This window comes from Lynx canadensis, chromosome D2 (assembly GCF_007474595.2).
Source record: "Lynx canadensis isolate LIC74 chromosome D2, mLynCan4.pri.v2, whole genome shotgun sequence".
Taxonomy (NCBI): domain Eukaryota; kingdom Metazoa; phylum Chordata; class Mammalia; order Carnivora; family Felidae; genus Lynx; species Lynx canadensis.
Genome location: NC_044313.2, coordinates 79,326,566 through 79,347,216, shown reverse-complemented (window position 1 = coordinate 79,347,216; position 20,651 = coordinate 79,326,566). Strand labels below are relative to the sequence as shown.

Genomic DNA, 20,651 nt, shown 5'->3' with positions numbered 1-20,651 from the left:
CTTCATTCAACGGCAGGTCATTTGCAGGTGACTTTTCTTTCATATCTGGATGTTTCCATTGTTTTCTCTTTGCCTTTGGGGTTCTGTAGTTTTACTTGGTTATCTTGAGGTGGGACTTTCTTTTTTGCTTACCTCTTTTGACTTCACTGGGTTTTCTGAATCTTAAGACTCATGTTTTATAAACTAATTTTGGAAATTACTTAGCTGGTGGCTCTCCCTTTGTCTCTATTCTGTCTTCATGGAACTTGGGTTAGAGATACAGCAGCTGGTCGGATTCTATCTTCATGTGCCTTGGTCTCTTTGTGATATTTTCCATCTCTGTCTCTGGGCTAGATTCTAGGTGATTTCTTCTGATTTATCTTCCAGTTTACTGTTCTCCCTTTATCTGTGTTTATTCTCATGTTTACGTTGTCCTTTGAATTTCAAGTTGGAATTATTTTCTTCTTCCTTTGTAAACATTATTCAGGTCTGCATGATCAGTTTGGATCGTCTCTTTCTCTCTAGCCACACTATTAACATTCTCTTTTATTTCTTTAAAGATACCCGATGTAGTATATTGTGTGTTTGGTTGTCCCCAAATCTGCGGTCTTTATGAGTCTCATTCCCCTTTCTGTTGTTGGGGATGGCTATTGCCATGTGCTCATGGTAGTGTTTTCCTCGTGTGTTTTGTGATTTCTTTTTTTCCCCCTACTGCGAGTCTAAAGTTCCCAGCAACTTTATCTGAGAAATTCTCAGAGGCCTACGTTTAAAGAGCGTCCCTTTGGAGATTTACTTTTGTTTCTGCCTGATGCCTCGGGGGCAATATTGCCCATAACTACTTTAACTAGATTTTTGGAATATACTGGCAGAATGAATTCTGGCACCGAATCTGCCTGAGGGCGGATATGTGGTTTGGCATCTCAGGGGAGACATTTTCTTTCTTTCTTTTTTATTTGTTTTTTTGTTTGTTTGTTTGTTTGTGTTTTTTCCACCCCATTCAAGGACAGGCAAGCACCCACACTGTTTTCTTCTGCCAGATGGCATATATCAGATATAGAGTTCTTGAAGGTCAGAAAAGTGTATATGTCCACGCTGATAAACTTTTATTTTTATTTTATTTTATTTTTTAATTTTTTAAAAATGTTTTTATTTATTTTTGAGACAGAGACAGAGCATGAGTAGAGGAGGGGCAGAGAGAGAGGGAGACACAGAATCCAAAGCAGGCTCCAGGCTCTGAGCTGTCAGCACAGAGCCCGACGCGGGGCTCGAACTCACAGACTGTGAGATCATGACCTGAGCTGAAGTCAGACGCTTAACCGACTGAGCCACCCAGGCACCCCAGATAAACTTTTAAATCTTAAAGAAGCAGAGTGATTTTTCTTGGTAGACAAACATTATCAAAATTATCTCAATATGAAAGAAATTGGTATAAACCAAAATATATAAAAGAAATTGAAAACACAGTCAATAAATTAATTTAAAAAAATGACTTCAGGATCTGGTTGCTTTACTTGTGATTTGTTTCAAATTGTCAAGCTAGTAAAATGTTTATTACAGGTATACTACACTTGATCTTAGCCAAAAGGCCGAGAAGCGATATGTTTATTACAGGTATACACATCACATTTACACATATAAATATAAACAGAGCTGCAAACTATTTTTCTATTAATATGAATAGGTCTCTATTTTTTCATACCAGTAGGTATATGTAAGAAAACATGATAATCTCAATATATATCAAAAGGCATTGGGGCGCCTGGGGTGGCTCAGTCGTTTAAGCATCTGACTCTTGATTTTGGCTCAGGTCATGATCTCATGGTTCGTGAGTTCAAGCCCTGTGTCAGGCTCTGTGCTGACACCATGGAGCCTGCTTCAGATTCTCTCTCCCTCTCTTTCTCTGCCCATCCCCCACTCATGCTGACTCTCTCTCTCTCTCTCTCTCTCAAAAATAAGTAAAAAAAGAAAACTTAAAAAAATAAAGGCATTCATTAATATTTAATATCAATCATTTGGGAAAAAGATACAATATGAAAAAAATAGGTTTCTCAAAGTTAGAATATCTCGAGCTGATCGTTTTTTAGGATACTTTACAGTGAAATAATATAGACTGTCACAGTAAAATCAGCATAAGCCAAGGATGCTTAGTAATACCAGCACTATATATCATTGCTCTGGTCAGTGCATTAAGATAAAAAGTAGAAATAAAATTCATGACTATTATGAAGAAAGAAAATCAGATGATTGAAAACAATAGTGAAATCAACATAAAATCCATCAAGTTAACTTAAAAGTTTTGCTATTAAATTGATTTCCCTATATACCAGCAATAACTGGTAAGGAAAAAATTAATTCTACAAGAGTTTATTGGAATTTGAAAAAAACAAACCTAAAGGAAAAAATAAAGCAATGAGAATACATTTTTTTTGAAAAAGCAATGAGTCAAGACTTATTTTGTCATATATTTAAATACATTACGAAGCGACGGCAATTAAACATGCCTGGTCCTGGGGCACCTGGGTGGCTCAGTCAGTGAAGCGTCCTACTCTTGATTTCAGCTCAGGTAGTGATCTCCTGGTTCATGAGTTTGAGCCCCATGTAGGGCTCTGCACTGACAGTATAGAGCCTGCTTGGGATTCTCCCTCCCCCTCTTTCTCTGCCCCTCCCCTGCTCGCTCTTTCTCTCTCTCTCTCAAAATAAAAAAATAAACTTAAAAAAAAAAATTCCCAGTCCTGATTGGCAATAATAGTCAATGAATCAAAATAAGTATCTCTGGAAACAAATCCGGAAACATATTAAGTATTTAGTGGCTAACAAACTTAAAGCCATAGAGGAAGATGCACATTTTACATCGTGCTAGAAAATCAGAGCTATAGAAAATTAACTTAGAATATTCCCCTCCTGCTTCTGACCTAAATTTGTCACCATTTCTGCTTTCCTACTTCCATAACCATGTTGAGGAATGCACCCTCTTTGGTCACACAGCAAGCTCAAACTCCCTGGGACACCGTAGAGACCTTTTCCATGGGAGAAACTTCATTTTTTTGGCAGTTATCTATCCAGGGACAGAAACTGGGCCGTCAAAGGACTGAAGTGTCAGGCCAGCTCTAGGTTCCGTGTCCTACAGAGAAGGAAGGGGTGTCACATACTGTAGCTGTAGGCCCAGAGCATCAAGAAATGGGTGGCAACGTTTCTTTCTTTCTTTTTTTTTTAACATTTATTTATTTTTGAGACACAGAGAGACAAAGCACCAACAGGGGAGGGGCAGAGAGAGAGGGAGACACAGAATCCGAAACAGGCTCCAGGCTCTGAGCCGTCAGCACAGAGCCCAATGAGGGACTCGAACTCATGGACCGTGAGATCATGACCTGAGCCGAAGTCGGACGCTTAACCGACTGAGCCACCCAGGCGCCCCATGGGTGGCAACATTTCTTGAATTACTGATTCGGATCATGCGCACGTGGGCACCTAGTGCAGTGTTTGGTGCTGTGGGAAGGACTGCACGGAGGCCTTCAGAAGCTGGCGTCTTAACTGGGCGGGGGGGGGGGGGTAGGTGACACACAGGCTGGACAACCAGCCAAGTGTTACCTGCTAACGGGTGTGTTGCTGACAGCGGGGGCGGGGCGGGGGGGCATGGAAATGAAGTTCAGCAGACAGGTCCACTTGAAGAAGGGAACTACACAGGAAGTGGAGGGTCGTGCCAGGTGCGGGTGGCCGCGGGGCACCCGCTCGCCTGGCGCCTTCCTCCTGGCAGTAGAAATTGCTGGTAAGTCTCCTTCTCCCCATTCCAGGCAAAACTGGCTCAGCTACCCTTGCCCTCTGATCAGAGACGCTCTTATGACAAGTTGGCCTTAGCATATGGCGTCAGGGCCCAGCAGCAAATGTAATGGACGGTAAGCGCAGCACATCCCCAAGTCCGACAGAAAAATCCAACTCACCCCGATGATGAAAGCAAGAGAAGGGGCACCCGGGGGGGTTCTGTCGGTTCAGCGTCCGACTTGGGCTGAGGTCACGATCTCGCGGTCCGTGGGTTCGAGCCCCGCGTCGGGCTCTGTGCTGACAGCTCGGAGCCCGGAGCCCGCTTCGGATTCTGGGTCTCCCTCTCTCTCTGCCCCTCCCCTGCTCACATTCTGTCTCTGTTCCGCCTCTGTCTCAAAAATAAATAGACATTAAAGAAAGAAAACAGACTAGCCACGAGAGGAGGGACGCAGATCGAGGAGAGGAAGGGAGACGGAGACAGATATATATGCCCTTCTGAGGTCTTCCTCTCCCTCACCACCTCGCTGGCAAAGCCCATCCCAACAGGCACAGAGCGCCCGCCGTGTGTGGCCCTCTGTCCCCTTGGCGGCGTGTCTGCCCCTCTGTGCGTCCACCGCCGGCCCAGAAGCACGAACTAGGCCTCACTCTTCAAGGGGACCACCTGCAGATTTCATTTGCTCTTGAATCATCTCAACCCGTTCTCATGTGGAGGTGAGAGCGGCCCAGACTCTTCTGAGACCCCCACTGGTGTCCCAGGCAGCTTCCTCACCTCCTCCTCAGGAGCTGACTGGCAGGCAACTTCATTACCTCTGACTTCAACGGCAGCAGTGATTTTGTAGGAAGTATCGCTATTCGATTGACACAGTTTTATGGTTTTAGCTGCAGAGGAGGGCTGTGCAAGTAGAAACCGCTGAAATAACAGTAGGTCAGGCACAGAGAAAAGATGGTTTTACCCCCAGTCCTCCCTCTACTTATGTCATTTTTATCCTATCACCTTTGAAGAGAAATGTTTGTTTTATTCCCCTCCCCGGAGAGGGGTGTGTATTCATTGATAATGGCAATTGTTTGAAATATCCAATGAAAAGCAGTGAACGGGTCTCAATGAATAGCCTCATTTGGGAGACACGTGTTCGGGAACTCAAGTGTAAGAGCGGGTTCTTTGCCCCCATCCCTCACTCTTCTTAGGAAACTCCGAACTCTCCTCTGAGATTTACAGAAATTTCCGGAATGCTATTTCCCCACCTAAGAAACAAGGTAAGTTTTATTCAGTATGAATGAATCAGAGCTCCTGCGCCATTCCGATGGCACAGTAAGTTTCTGAAGGACATCAACTGAACTTCAAAGTATCTTTTAAAAGTCTATCTATTTATTTTGAGAGAGAGAGAGCATATGCACAAGTGGGGGAGGGGCAGAGATCGAGGGAAAGAGAGAATGCTAAGCAGGCTCCAAGCTGTCAGCACGGAACCCAATGCGGGGCTCACGAACCGTGAGATCATGACCTGAGCCGAAATAAAGAGTCAGATGCTTTACCAACTGAGCCACCCGGGTGCCCCTCAACAGAACTTTGGATCTTGAGTCAGAAATTCTGTCTCCCACTGCCTGGCTAATATGACTTTAGGGTGGTCATGATGTCCCCAGGATTCCTTAGGTCAGTGTTGCCTCAGGAGGACTCATGTGACATGTTAACAGTTATTAGGCAAAGCGACAACAACGAAATTCTTTGCACAAATAGATTTTTGAATGCCTGTTTTAAACAAAATGAAATAAGACTTCTTAGAGTCCCTAATACGATCCTGTACAGTATGATCCTTTAAAGGAAAAATAGTAGAAAATTATTTTTGGTGGTTTAAAACTAGTTTTACCTAAATTAAAAAAATTGCAAAAAACCAAAATGTCCCTCAAACACCGTGGAAGGGTAAAAAAAGTGAAAAATAAATAAAAGTATTGCTTCTATCTTAGACCGGCAGCCTCACTCCCCAGAGTAATGGCTGCCAATAGCTTCCCGTATATCCTTCTAGAATTTTCTATACACATGAGACTGTGTATCTATTCCCCTCTTTAAAATGGAAATACACTCTTACTATACCTATTGTTCCTGAACTTGCTTTTGTTCATTTAATGTATCTTGGATAGCTTTTTATCAGTTCATGTGGAAATACTTAATTTAATAGTATGGAATTACCCACAGTTTATTATTGGTCTTCCTTGGCCAGATACTTCTTTTCTTTTTTACCAGTTTCTGTAACAAGCAATGAATGTTGTAATGAGCGCATTTATTCGTGTATCTTTGTTGCACTTATGTGAGACTACCTCTAGGATAAATTGCTAGAGAAAGGATTGCTGAGTCAAAGAGTGAGCACATTTAGAATGATTTCAAATAGAGCTAAAGGGTCCCCGCAAAAGTACACTCTCCCCCAATGGCATATAAGAGGACTTGCTTCTCTATGCTCTTACCGACACTAAGTTTTGCTAATCAACTAGGTTAAAATATATCTCATTTACTTTTAGTTTTCAGTCAGTTACATGTGAATGGGGTATTTTCACATATAAACCCAATTTGTACATTCTTTTCCAGCGACCTGCCTTTGTCTTCCCCTCCTGGTAAGCATGGTGCCAACCTCAGGACCATCGCGTAGATGGAGTCCATGCAAAGTGGTAAATTCAGAGGTCGGTGTGCATTTGGAAGAGCTACCTATGGAGGCCGACGCGCTCCATCTCAGAGGGCTATAGTTACTGAGGTTTCATTGTGCCTTCGCGCGTGCTTTGCACCTCACCGACGGGAAACCTAAGTCTCAGAAGACGAAGCTTCATGGGAAGAAAGTGTGCCCTGGAATCACAGTATCCATCATATTATATTTCAATGGTCTATTTTCTTGTCCGTCTTCCCTCTAGACTGAAAGCTCCCTGAACTTATGGATCCTGTCTTGTTTTACATTTCTCATTCCTCCCTCAGGATCTGGCACAGAGTTAACAGTCCATATTTGTTGAAGACCTGGATGAACAGAAGGACGAAAGCAGTAACAGTTCTGTTGGGGGCATGGACAGGTAGGGCGAGCCTCACTGTCTGTTGAATGAACAGGATGGGGTCAGCTCTACCGGACAAAGCGACAGCACATTTAGAAGCTGACAGAACTGAATGCTCGCAGCTGAACAGTTATAGCCCTGGTTCCATATGTGACCCTAGGAAAGTTTTCCATCATTGAGTTGGAAATACTAGCTTTAAAAACAAACAAACACGCCTGTTAGTTTCTTCTGTTCTTGTGGTCTTTGACTTGTTTATCCTAGGCCTGTGGGTGTGCATTTTCCATGAGTGTCTTCGGGTGCTGGGGTATCTATGGGTGTAGGCATTGGCCTTTATTTAAATAAAGGATAGAAGGGAAATTTTAAAACAGATACACACGTATGTTTGTAAACCTTGTTATTCCAAGCTACATATGTTTGGATTTCTTATGTTTAGCAAGATACACAGACATCTTCTAAACAATCCCATATAAGATGACCATACTGATAGGCATTTAGTTAAATATAAACAAGCATGTAAAACCCCACACGATGAACTGGAAATGAAACGAGAATCCCCCTACAGTTCATACTTCCAATTTCAGAAGATGTTTCCCCACAGCTCCAGTATAAATAAATGTATACAAATTCAGGAAATAACCTCCCGGTAAACAATGGAAAATTGTTCACAGAAGAGCGCTCTGCCTTCTCTCGCCAGCTGAGAAAGTAAATGATAACATTCGCCAGTAATCCAAGCTACTTGAAAAATAAACAGCATGTTGCCTATTTCCGCAATACCTGTGAGTGCTGGGAACTTGGAGATAGGGTCGGGAGGGTGGGAAGAGAGCCTGAGCTGGACCACTACCTATTAGAGAGGCATCCCCAAGCCCCGAGAGTGGAGGAGATGTAAGAAGGAAAATCTGAGGCAAATCTTCAAAGTCGACAAGGCTTTCTAGTAGACCAGGTGATCGGTGGAAAGGGATGACTTATACAGAGGTGAAGGATGACCCCAGGCTGGGTGTGGAGGCTGGATGGGGAGTACTCCTAGTTCGAGGAAGAAAAAATACACATTGCCTACACAAATTCACTTCCCTATTTCTTTTCCTATTGGACCGGCTTTGGGTCTTATAAAGGGGCTCAACCCAGTTCACGCACGGTGAAGGTCTTCTACCTGTGATTCTATTTAATAGATTCAAGGAGCCCAGAATCTTAAAGAGAAGACACGGTAAAATTCACCTGCAGGTCAGTTATGACAATCACAGGGGTGAATGTCTACGCGGCAGACGTCGCCTGCTCGGCATCCACTGGCTCTTCTGTGGCGACAGTACCCAAATTTTGATGTAAGGGGTTAACCCTCTCCCACTCTCATCCCTGGCAAAGGTAGTCCAGGCTGAACTGCTCAGTTAACCCATCCCACCTGGTCACAGTGATTGGTTCCGCAATGGGTACATACGCCGAGCCAATCAGGCCAGCGAGGTTCAATTCCAGGAATACTGTTGAGCTTCCGGAAAATGGGTTCTTTTTGCAACCTGGCCCTGACATGCTTGGTGCCATCCAGTAGTTCACCATAAATGAATCTAAATCGGCAGAAGGTGGAGTCAAGAAATAGACAGAAGCTAAGTCTTTATGATATTGGTTGAATCCGTCCAGACAGCGTTACTATTTGTACAGTTCTGCAGCTTGACTCCTGGATTTTTCAGAAACAGTACCAATAAATTCCCCTTTTTGGCATGTTCCCTCTGAGTTGGGTTTTATGTCACTTGCAGTCTGAACGATCTTAAACGTGTGAAGCATCTAGTACTCTGGCTGGCACGTGTGGTTTCCTCCCACAAATGCCTGTTTCCTTTCCTTCTGTCCTCTCTTCTCACCTGCCTTTAAGTTTCCTCTATATCTCCAGGATATAAAGGTTAGATTGTAGCAGTTTCTTTAAAAAGCTTGACCAAGTAATTATGAGAAAAATGCTTCATGGGCCTAGTCCATTCTTTCAAGTTTCCTTCCAGCTTTGATTTGCCATGAGTCTATCAAATGGAGGTCCACTTGGCAGTGCTGGTCGCTCCCCGTTGTCACCATGGTAGAAATTCCTGGTCCTCAGAGACTAAAAACTAAGAATCCACAGGACCCGGGCGATGAACATGTTTCCCTTCCTCCGGGCTTTCTCCATCTTTGAGTATGCCCTAGATTTGAGGACCTTAATCTCCATCCCACTTTTGAGCCTAAACACAATGAGCTAGTTTGTAGTATGGTCACAACAGGTGCCACACGGTTTGGGGACATCCTGGTCCTTGGTTGCAGCTCTGCTATGACACCGAGAACAGCTCTCGGCAACGCCAGACATACTCGGTTCACACACTGAAATGGATACACAATTCTCAGGTGTCACAGTTCTGTGGGAGAGGATGCGTAACTAACAAGAGTGAAGCGAACAGACCCAGAATTGCGACTATTGCACTTTGTAGAGATATGTGAAGTTGGATTCAGGTTTATTCTGAAAATAACATTACTTTTGCTTACATGTACTTTGACAGATGTGATCTTGACAGCAAAAGAACGGCAGGCCTCTCGGGATCCCCAAGAACTTGACCTGCCCCCAGGAAGGGCGCTTTGAGCGTGAATGTCATTTGTCACACGAGCGATGGTAGGAAAACTAGACTTCTAAGTTCTTGCATGTCTGGGATTCTCGATGGGGGCAGGTGCTGGCGGAGCTTGGACTGGCCTGGTAGGGCTGGGGGAAGAGGTGCGCCCTTGAGGGTCTGGTGAGCACAAATCTGGGAAGTCGGGGAGGGGAGCAGGTGAAACCCCAGATAACACATTTGGTGTTAGTATCTCATCGTTCAGAAACGAATTTTAAAAGCCACTGTTATTTTCAATATGACAGAAAGTATAGGTTGGAGAAGAATCTAAAAAATGAGAGTCTTGTTTCCAGGTATGGATGAATCTCAATGTATGGGAGGGTGGGTGGTGAACTAGGGAAGTCTCTGTGGGGAGTTTCCCTTAGGAGTTCCAGGACAGAGATTTTTGCTTTTATCAAAACAGAATGATTTAGAGACAAAGAAAGCTCAGGCTGAAGTCACGGTTTTACTTAATTTCCCTAAGCTTTAGCTTCCTCATCTATAAAGTACGGATAATACGATTTACCTCCTAGAGTTGTAGCAAAGATGATGCACAATAAAACACGTCAGGCCCTTAGCACAGCTTAATAAAGATGGCGGGCGTGAGGCTTCCAGAGGTTGAACAACATTCTGGTTTTCATTTCATTTCTTTTAACTTTCCCAACTCCTGACGCAAGTTGTTTTAAATTACAGCTGTAGAAAACTTCTCTTTGCTTCTTACACAGAAGCAAGTTGTAATGGAGGAAAAACCTGTCCGTATTTTTTTCATTATTTTTTTTAAAGGTTTATTTATTTTTGAGAGAGAGAGAGAGAGAGAGAGAGAGAGAACGTGAAGCAGGCTCCAGGCTGCAAGCTGTTCAGCACAGGGCTCAACATGGGGCTCGAACTCACGAACCGTGAGATCGTGACCTGAGCTGAAGTCAGACGCTCAACCGGCCGAGCCACCCAGGGGCCCCAAACATGTCCCTATTTGTAATTTAAGATCTAATCAGCACACACGCAAGCTGATATGTATGTATACACTGACATATCAAGAGGGAAGGGGTGACTTAAGGTGTAAAACACACGCATGGCATCCCCAAACCCAGATACACGTTGTGTAAATCAGAGCTCAAAATTCGTATGTATTTCTACATCAGTAGGGTCTTAGGTAACATTTCCCCTAGGCTTCCCCCACCACCTTTTCAGGACTTGATTTTTCCAATCACATTTGCAACTAAATTGTCAGCTCTGATGATCTTTCCAATAATTCTGGCCTTTACAGAGGAAACAAGTTCTTGAAGCTTCCCATTGTGGCAAACCAAGGAGGCAAGATTTCCAGATTCCACGGCAAAGATGAGCCCTTGCAGATCGACAGACTCCCTGCTAAAGACCCTCAGGAGGTTACGTCTAAGGGAAGTCCGCCACCTGGCCAACAGGGACTCACGTTTGAGTCCCGTGCTCTCCATCTTTCCTTAGGTTCCTGCCTTTATTTGCATGTGCAAGAAGAAGGTCTGGTTTTGTGCCAGAGACAGATCTCTCCAGACAAGCGCCTTCGAGCAAGCTACGTAAATCGGGAGACTGATTTCAAATTATAGAAATGTTTCTACCTTCTTTGATGGAGCAGACATGTTTATTATTATCCCTTTAACACAAGGTACATTTTTATATTCCTGTAAGTGTAACTCAAGGATTGCCAAAGACCCAACAAGAATTACTGAGATGAAAAGACAATGTCTCACGGAGATACAGATACCTCAATTCCACAAACATTACATCGACCTCAAAGTACAGATCCTCAAAAAGTTTGCAAAAATAAAATAAGGGAACAAGAGAATATCAGATTAAACACTATTGAGGGGCGCCTGGGTGGCTCAGTCGGTTAAGCGTCCGACTTCGGCTCAGGTCGTGATCTCACGGTCCGTGAGTTCGAGCCCCGCATCGGGCTCTGTGCTGACAGCTCAGAGCCTGGAGCCTGCTTTGGATTCTGTGTCCCCCTCTCTTTCTGCCTCTCCCCCACTCACGCTTTGTCTCTCTCTGTCTCTCTCTCAAAAATAAATACTTAAAAAATTTAGAAAATAAAATAAACACTGTTGAAATTTTACTTATTATCATGTTCAAATACGTTTTAATATTCCCCGTTCAATGCAAGCACTAAGAGAACTGTCTCATTTACCTGAACCCCTAGAATGATGCCCAGGTGTGGGAGTGCAGTAAATGTTGATTGAACGTATGACTGACGAATCACCTATATAGACATAAATAATTTGGGAGGCAAAAGAGAAACGACATAGATTTCTTTCCTTGGAAAGATCGCTCTCCTACAGTCCATCTTTGGACTATGATCTTTTTTCCTTTTATAACGAAACGTGCCATAGGATTATTTTTAAATGACTGAAGCTTATAAAGTCTATAGAAAAATCACAGTCATAACATGAAATTGTTACAAAGCGAGCATTTTCCTCTACTAAACATTAAAAGTCTTTGTAGGACAGTATCTGAGGGTGACATGAGAGTAAGGCACTGGTAATTACCACCGAGTGAGATGTTACCATAAACAAGGTAAATTAACATGTAAGAAAAGCTTTTTTAAGCTGGTAGAATATATATAAAAATATTGGTAACGTACCAGGATATGGGGTTTAGCATACCTGTAGGTAGCCAGTTTTATTTAATATTAGGAAATGTATTTGAACTGCTTGTTATGTTGGCTGGTGCAGGGAGTTCATTGTTACGGTGCTCCTTGAGCTCTCTGACCATTCCTAGCCTGCTTGGTAGCTAAGCTGGAGCCACGTAACTAGGTTTGGTCAGTGGATTACGAGGGGAAGCGAAGCGTGGCACATCTAGTCCAAGTCGGTTAAAAGCCATGGGCCTCCTCCATTTCTTTCTTACCTCCACGTGGACCTTCAGACCTTCCGGGCTCAGGTTCCAGAAGGCAGAGCTACAGGATGAAGACGGGCTGCCTGACCTGCATATGACTTTGTGTAAGTCACAGTGTGTCAGCCACAAGTGCCTCCGTAGCGTTAAGATTCAGGGACATGCCTATTAATTACCCTGACTTGTACCTATTGTTGATTTCAAGTGCAGAACTTTTTCAATAAAATGCCCTGGAAAGTCACAGACTTAAAGCAACTCGTATTTCAGACCTGAGCCCAAATTGTTGTCTTTTGTTTTCTTCCATGTTTTGATGAGATCTCATTAATTCATTCTAAATTTAGCAAACATTTAATTAAGAAATGACTGTACGTGAAGCACTGTTCCAGGTGCTGGAGATTCAAAGATGGGCAAAGCAAATCCAGTCTTTCCATTCGCGGATCTCACAACTGAAAGGTAAAGCGGACATTAAGCAAGGGCTTGCACAAATCAACGTGTGGTTACTGATAATTAAACCTAGTTAAATCAGGAATTCAGGAATGGTCTCTGCAGACAGTGAGACAGGCAGTCTGCCCAGGAAGAACAGAATGGGCGATGGTCTTGAGTGCGCAACACCACGGCAGGAATGAGAGATGTGTCAGGAGGGCTAAGTAAGCTAAGGAGTGAGCAGCTGGTGAAATCAGCATGTGTTAGATGAGGGGTTGGCCAAAGAAGGTCCTTGGGCCAAATCCGGACGGCCATTTGTGTTGGTAAATAAAGTTTTATTGGAACATAGCCACTTCCAATCCTTTCTATAATGTCTGTAGCTTTTGTTACACCAGGAGATCGGTGCAGTTGTGACAGAGACTGTATGGCTTACGGAGTCCAAAGTATTCACCATCTGGCCTTTACAGAAAATGTGTGTGATCCCCGCTCTAGGTCATTCAGGACCTGTAAGTCATGATAAGGATTTGAGATTTAGCGCTTGGTGCAAAGGGAAAGCAGCAAAGGGCTCTGAATGGGAAAGTGAGTGGTTTGAACAGATGTGTGTTTTAAGAAGACCGTTCTGGCTCTGAAGAACGAACCAGAAAGGGACAGCGCAGAGAGGCCCATTAAAATAAGATGGTGTCTCAGTTGTGACAGTGATGATGCAGAGAAGTGAGTTCGAGGTCTGTTTTGGAAGCAAGATCAGTATGATTTATTTGGTCACGGGTTGGATATTGGGGCAAAGGAGAGGAAGAAACCAAGGACGGTTCCTGTTTTTTGGCTAAGGAGCTAGGAGATTGGTGGCTCCATTTTCAGAAACACAGAAGATTAGAGAAGGGAACAAATTCTGAATTTTGAAGACAGGCAATCAAGAGCCAGTGCTGCATATGTGAAGTTTGATGTTAACATATATAGTTTTAAAAAAGGGAGTAAGGCAACTCTGGCGAGCATATTCTGAATTCTACTTGCTGCCCAGGGCTGGAATAATCTTTCCTCTATGTTCCTTGCATTAATTCCTTAAAAAAATTCCATAAATTCCAGGGGCACCTGGGTGGCTCAGTCGGTTAAACATCTGACTCTGGATTTCAGCTTAGGTCACGATCTCATGGTTCGGTAAGATCGAGCCCCACATCGGGGCCTGCTTGGGATTCTCTCTCTCTCCCTCTTTCTGTCCCTCCCATACTCACTCTCTCTCTTCTCTTTCAAAATAAATAAGTAAACTGTAAAAAAAAGTTCCATACATTCCATCGACTCTGCCCTTTTAAAGAAAGGGGCCATGTTTAGGGGAACAGCATCTATTTTAGGATCTGTTTGGGAGAAGTTTTTTCTTTGGCTAAGACCTCCCAAGTTCTGTGAAAACATCTATTTATCCTGAGGCACAAGGAGATTTTCAGCCTGTTGCAGCTTTTATTGGCACCTGCCAAAAGGAAAAACGGAAGGATTTCAATAGTCCTTTAATTGGGCCCTCCCCAGGTCCCCAGAGCAGAGGATTTGTCCTAACTGGCACTCGGGCTCGAGTTCTTGGAGTTCTTCTGCGGTGTGAAAGCCCTGTTCTTCTCTGATGACAACCCCTGTGAGCTGCGCCTTCCCAGAACTCAGCAGCAATCAGCAGCCATCCCCCACGATACGTTGTTATTTTGGCCTCCCCCTCATCGCACCGTATATGAAATGTTGTGTGTTAAGTGGTATTATGATTGGACCCTTTTCCCAAATTGGGCAAGGTTTTCCCCTTGAACCAGCAGACTGGTTTGCCTCTAAGAATATCACTTGATCGCCGTAGTTGTGAAACTGGGCTCAGCTGTAGGTTTGTAACTGATCCAAAGGTTTCTGTGAGTGGATGAACTACATCTCTGGGCTGGACGATTTGACCTAAAGCTTTGCTCTAGTTCAAGCAGTGCATTAAAGGGAAGCTTTAGTGTTCACATTATAAAATGCTGACTTACAACAACCGACACTAAGCAGATGGTGAAGATTTTATTTATGATTGTGTCCAAATATTTCTGGCCCTTTTCATAGAGGAAATTTCCTGGTTTATTGAGGACAATCTTACCTCCTTTACTAATAAGACCAGTGGAATTATTCTCCTTGTTATATATTCACAGAAAAATAAAAGATTGAATCTAGGTTTTGGCAAAAGTTCCTCAATCAAAGGGACTATAATCTTTATGATATTATTAGCTACTACTGAGAAACCATTATTATGAAGAGAGATGGTGGAAAATGGAACAAACAGACATTTTATTTTTAATGAAAAAGAATGAGTTAGGTTCGGTTGAGCTCAAGGTTCCAAAAACGCCCTTCCTGACTCTATTAAATAATGTAAGGATATATAACATTAACAACAAAGATTTCACCAGGTATATGGATAATAGACATCTATTTCAATGAGGAAAACTGTATTTTAAATTCAAGGATGCTTCATTCTTACAAACATGAATTTGGAATATTTTATACTGAAGAATTCCCCTAGTCCCACAGATCGGTTATAAATATTAATAGAATTTCAATATATTCTTTTCAGATTCCCATGTTTAATATTCATTCATATTATGCAGGGAATCCAGTGACCTGTAAGGTATACACCGATACTTCTCATTATCTAAACGAGCACATATATGAAGTCTGTAGGGGCAATGGTCATTAAAACTAGTAGGGCCCTTTAGAGGGCATATCAAAGCCTCTTCAGCTCACTTAAAAACAAGAAAGTCACTCGTAATAAACTAAAGGGCTCTTTAGGCGAAATTGACACAATAATGTCATATCTGAGCAAAATGATGGACTGGTGATTCTGGACAGAGCTAAAAATGCTAACTGACATAAAGTGCTTATAAAACACAATGCAGCGATTTCCTGTGGGGAGACCCTGCGGTCCGCCTTCGAAACCTGCTCTCACGTTTGTCTCGGCCCTTTGATTTGCTGACGACCTAACTCCAGTGTCTTACTTTTCTCAGAGATGCTGTCGTGTAAATTTTTTTTGGACTCATGTGCATGCAAAATGTCACCCGAGATTCCACAAAAAGAAAGAAGAACCACATCTAATTTAATGCTGTCTTCAATACCTTATTCAGGTAAAGAGGTATTGTTTACCCCCCAAATAATATGTGTTATTATTTTTGATGAAAGATAATATACTTGTTTTTAATGTCCACTTAGTTTTGAGAGGGAGGCAGAGTACAAGCAGAGAGAGGGAGACACAGAATCCGAAGCAGGGTCCAGGCTCTGAGCTGTCAGCACAGAGCCCGACGAGGAATTCGAACTCAGGAACGATGAGATCAGGACCTGAGCTGAAGTTGGACACTTAACCAACTTAGCCACCCAGGCGCCCCAAAAGATAATATAATTTAATTAAATTTGTACCCCTGGCAATTTCCTTTTCTCTTCTCTTTCTCAAAATCAAAGAAGTTTGTATAATAGACCGAGACTGTAAAACAACTTCTATGTGACGACAACTATAAAGACAGCATTTTCTGTCCTAGTACTAGGTGGCACTAGGAGTTTTGGAAATACCGTCACACTCAACCCCTACAACATTCCTGGGAGACATTATTAGCCTTATACTCACAGTCCAGGTTACTGAAGCTTAGAGAGAGTACGAAACTCACTCATGGTTACAGAGCTTTGAGGTTGAGTCCCATGAAAAGGCTGGTATTCAACCATTTTCTTTTTTTTTCTTTAGTTTATTTATTCATTTTGAGAATGAAAGAGAGGGAAAGAGAGAGAGGAAATCCCAAGCAGGCTCCGCCACCCCAGTGCAGAGCCCAGCGCAGGGCTCGATCTCACCAGCCGTGAGATCATGACCTGAGCTGAAATCAAGAGCTGGATGCTTAACTGACTGAGCCACCCAGGCACCCCTGGTATTCAAACATTTTTAATCCACCAAGACTAAAGCAATATAAATGGCTCAACCTAATTTGGAGTGTTGAGTTCTAATTCCACGCTAGGTCTACGTGATTGCAAAGCCCACTGCATCATGCCGGATAATACCGGTCATTTCTGACCCTCTGTGGTAATCAAAGCCCGGTCATGAATTCAACAATGAAGAACTCATCACTCCTGAAGCTTGGGTTAATGTGAACTCATCGTTTATGGCAAGGTTTTGTATGCAAGATACCATTTCATTTCAATGCCATTGGGATATACAAAAGGGATATCTGCCAGACTGTGGCAGACAAATGATACATTTGCAGAGCTTATCACATATATTGTAAGTTAAATATTTCAGCTGGAGCACAGTTGCTCTTTATCCAAGTATTAAAAAGAATTATCTTTCCCAAAGAGAACAGCAAGAGCCTCTGAAGCATAACCTTGGAAATCAAGGTCTGTGTTATAAGGCATCATTCGAAATAGATGTCTGTTCCCTCGAGACCACGGTAAAATTGTTACTGAGGGTACTTGAACCTCTTTGGGGAGAGGGCTCCATGAAATGTCCAGGTCTTACCGGCAATACCTGTGAGATGGTCTAGCCAACTAGTCCCAATGTTTAAGGCATGGTACAGAGCCTCCCGAAGAGGCTTCTCATCATCCTCATTGCCAAGAACTCACATATGCTTTTCAAAGGCTTCCACGTTCAGCAATCACAAAGAAAGATAATTTATTTTCCATGATTTAAAGGGCACCGGTAACAGATCCCTAGATTGTTCTAGGGATGAACAATGGGCTGACTAGCCATTACTTTTCCTTGCCTGCTAAGTGGGTGACCAGTGCTGATGTACTAATTCCCAGTGCCAGTGACGTATTAATTCTCAGGACCAGGGAAGGGTAGCTCAAAGGTGCGTTGAGGATGACGAGCTCAGCAAATTATTGAGCGCCAAATATGTACTCTTGTTATGCTGTGATGCAGAGTCTATCTCTTATTTTCAGTCTTGATTCAGATAAGGGGGATCAGCTGATGAACAGAATGCACAATGGACCATGTCATGTATCTTGCTACAGGAGAGAACTTCTTTTTTTTTTTTTAAGTTTTTTTTTAAAACCTTTATTTATTTTTGAGAGAGAGAGAGACAGAGACCAAGCAGGGGAGGGGCAGAGAGAGAGGGAGACACAGAATCCGAAGCAGGCTCCAGACTCTGAGCTGTCAGCACAAAGCCCGACACGGGCCTCGAACCCACGGACTGCGAGATCATGACCTGAGCTGAAGTCAGAGGCTTAACCGACTGAGCCACCAAGGGGTCCCCAGGAAAGAACTTCTAATTCTGGAGAAAGCAGCAGGCTCTGCAAATGGGGCCTATCAATTCTTCAGCCCATGAGATGTTTAGACTGACCTTAGGAGGAATTCTTGACAGGGAGGAAAATGGTGAAATCTTTTCTGAGGGAGCTCTGGGCAAAGGAAAAGTCCCACCCCTGCAATCGATGTCATCATAGTCCCACATAAAAATGGACCAGAATTGAGATTCGTCAAGCTCTCGTCCACCTCAGCAGTCTACACTATCTCCCAGGACCTGAGGCTCACAAGCTGTCTAAGCGTTATGCAGCTTTACAAGACTGTTCTCAACTTTCAGAGGTTGAGAGATGCCTCCAGAATGATGAAAAACAGGCACTTGTCTGGGAAGCAGAGCACAGCACATCATTTTGAGCCTTGGCTTCTGACCCAACGTGTTGACAGCTTCCCCTCAAACCACAGTACGGACTTAACTTCAAGATCCTTCAGAACAGTTCAGTCCCACGGAGACAGTTTTTTCTTAATTCCAAGTTCTCCCAATGGGTTGAGATGGTCATAGGTATTATGGAAGCAGCAAGTTGGGTTGGCTTGAGGTCCAAAGGATGAGAAGTCCTGTCTTGATTCAAAATAAGGTTCTCAAACGGACGTGGGCTCGCCATACTCCAAGCTTCTGTTTAGAAATGAACCTGAAGAAGCCTCAAAGTTCCTACGTAATTTCGTCCTAGATATTCCAAAAAGTGCCTGGACTGTGTTGACTTACTCAACAGGACCCCCAATAAAAAGCCAGCGTGGATTTAAAGCAGTCGCTGAATCCAGAGCTACGTTGGGTCGTAGGGGGCTATGGGAGGGGTCACAGATCAAATCATCCAGCAAAAAAGTTACAAATCCACACGGTCAGTCATCCCTGAGGTCAAGCCAGAGCCTTTCACCACCTTGTTTTCTTTTTCCTCTTCCCCTTCTCTGCCCCCTGCCTTCCCCATTGTCTCGGGATGTCTGAGATTTTCTCCTCAATTAAGCAAAGAAATTCAGCTCTCCGTTTCCACTCCCAATTGGCATCTCATCTCTTTTGGGTGCTCAGCAGACAAAACCATCCCTTAAAAGGACTATGATCACAAATAGCCAAAATTAGATGTTATTACATTTAACGCAGCAGGGGTTTTTTTTCACCACATAAAAAAAGTTATACGACCTTTGTTAGGCAGAGAGGTCAGAAAGGCTGTGGCAATTCCCACCTGTGCCCTTCTGCCGATCTTTCCCCCCTTGCTGTTCACTGGCCTTCCTCACCTCCTCACCAAGCCAACATAGGGTATTTTTTCCCCTCTTCTAAACCAGCAGCAATAATGGCAGCCTTCCTCCCTTTTTCTTCTGTTCTCGTCTGTGACCTGTAAATTTCAGATCCATACACCCATTCACCATAAACCATCACCCGATTCTCCCTCCTGCCTTTCGCCCCACTAACTGTGGATAAAGCCACACGCAGTCACCAGCATATCTGGCTCCTACGTTCAAAACCAACGTTCTGGGCCAACATAAAGGTCTTTGGTAAATCTCCGCCTGACAGCCACGACTTCAGACCGACAGCCCAAGCAAAAATACCATTCTCAGAGAGCAGGGCAGGCAGAGCGCAAAGGTGGAAGGTTGACACAAAGAGAGATTTAGAACATTTAATGTTTAAGATTCCCTTTTTAGTGTGGCTGCTACGTAAGTTTGTAATTCGTCGTTTGTAGTTATAGAAATGCCAGGAAGCTGTAGCCTCCAGACTTTCCTTCCCCTATTGCTCACTGCCTCTCGGACATTTCATGACTTATTTGTATCTATTGAACTTTTTAGTAGCCCTGGGAGAAAGTTAAATAATGGGCCAGGCTAAAGTTTCTGATTTATTCATGGATTTCAATGTTTCATAGCCCCCATCTTTCATTTCTTCACCTAAAGAAAGAAGATTATGGGCTTCATGTCGACAAAAGGTCTTAGGTGCTCTTTTAGAAGCTCATATTATTGGGGTGCCTGGGTGGCACCCATGATTTTGATTTTTCAAACCCACCGTTTTGATTACAGATGTGAGTTAACGTTCTCTATATTGTATGTATCAGTGCGTCCATTTATATTATGAGGACGCTTCCTTGACTCTAAGTCACTCGCCCAACAGACTTGGGATCTCTTTCCTTCAAAATTCCTCATGTGAGTAGACTTCACGGAACTTCATTTCGTGAGGGTGGGGACTAAGAACCCTTAGTTCTTAGCGCAGTGTCCGGCACAGAGGCATTCGAGGCATATTTATAAATAACTGCTCAGCGGGGTGCCTGGGTGGCTCAGTCGATTAAGCGTCTGACTTCGGCTCAGGTCATGATCTCACAGTTCGTGAGTTCGAGCCCGGCGTCAGGCTCTGTGCTGACAGCTCAGAGCCTGGGGCCTGCTTCGGATTCTGTGTCTCCCTCTCTTTCTCTGCCCCTCCCTTGCTTGCACTGTGTCTCTCTCAAAAATAAATATTAAGAAAAAAATAAAAAAAAAACTGCTCAGCAAATTGAGAATGGAAACATATAAATCAGATATTTCTGAGTTCGGTTTCTCTGAAAGAAACCTCCATAAAATATATTTTCCCGGTAATACACTCCACAGGATATTTTTAAAGTTTGTTTCTGATGTTATATATTTAGCTGCTTTTCCACTTTCCCTCCAAGTCTGGCACTGATTTTCATAGGAGTTCATTTGTTTGGCAAGTGAGAGAACGGGCTATCTGGGATGCAAATCTTTCCCACCGAGGACAGCCTGATGGGGAAACCAGGGGCTCAAAGGGATCTGTTGTTTGTTTTTACTTTGCAGGCAAATAT

The 20,651-nt window shown here is 43.4% G+C and overlaps 1 protein-coding gene and 1 pseudogene across 7 annotated transcripts in view; both read right to left on the bottom strand.

Annotated features, from left to right (window-relative positions):
- Positions 1–20,651, bottom strand: part of RNLS (renalase, FAD dependent amine oxidase) — a 293,352-nt gene that overhangs the window by 61,187 nt on the left and 211,514 nt on the right. The gene's annotated exons all lie outside the window — the stretch shown is intronic.
- Positions 1,427–1,577, bottom strand: LOC115527872 (annotated as a pseudogene).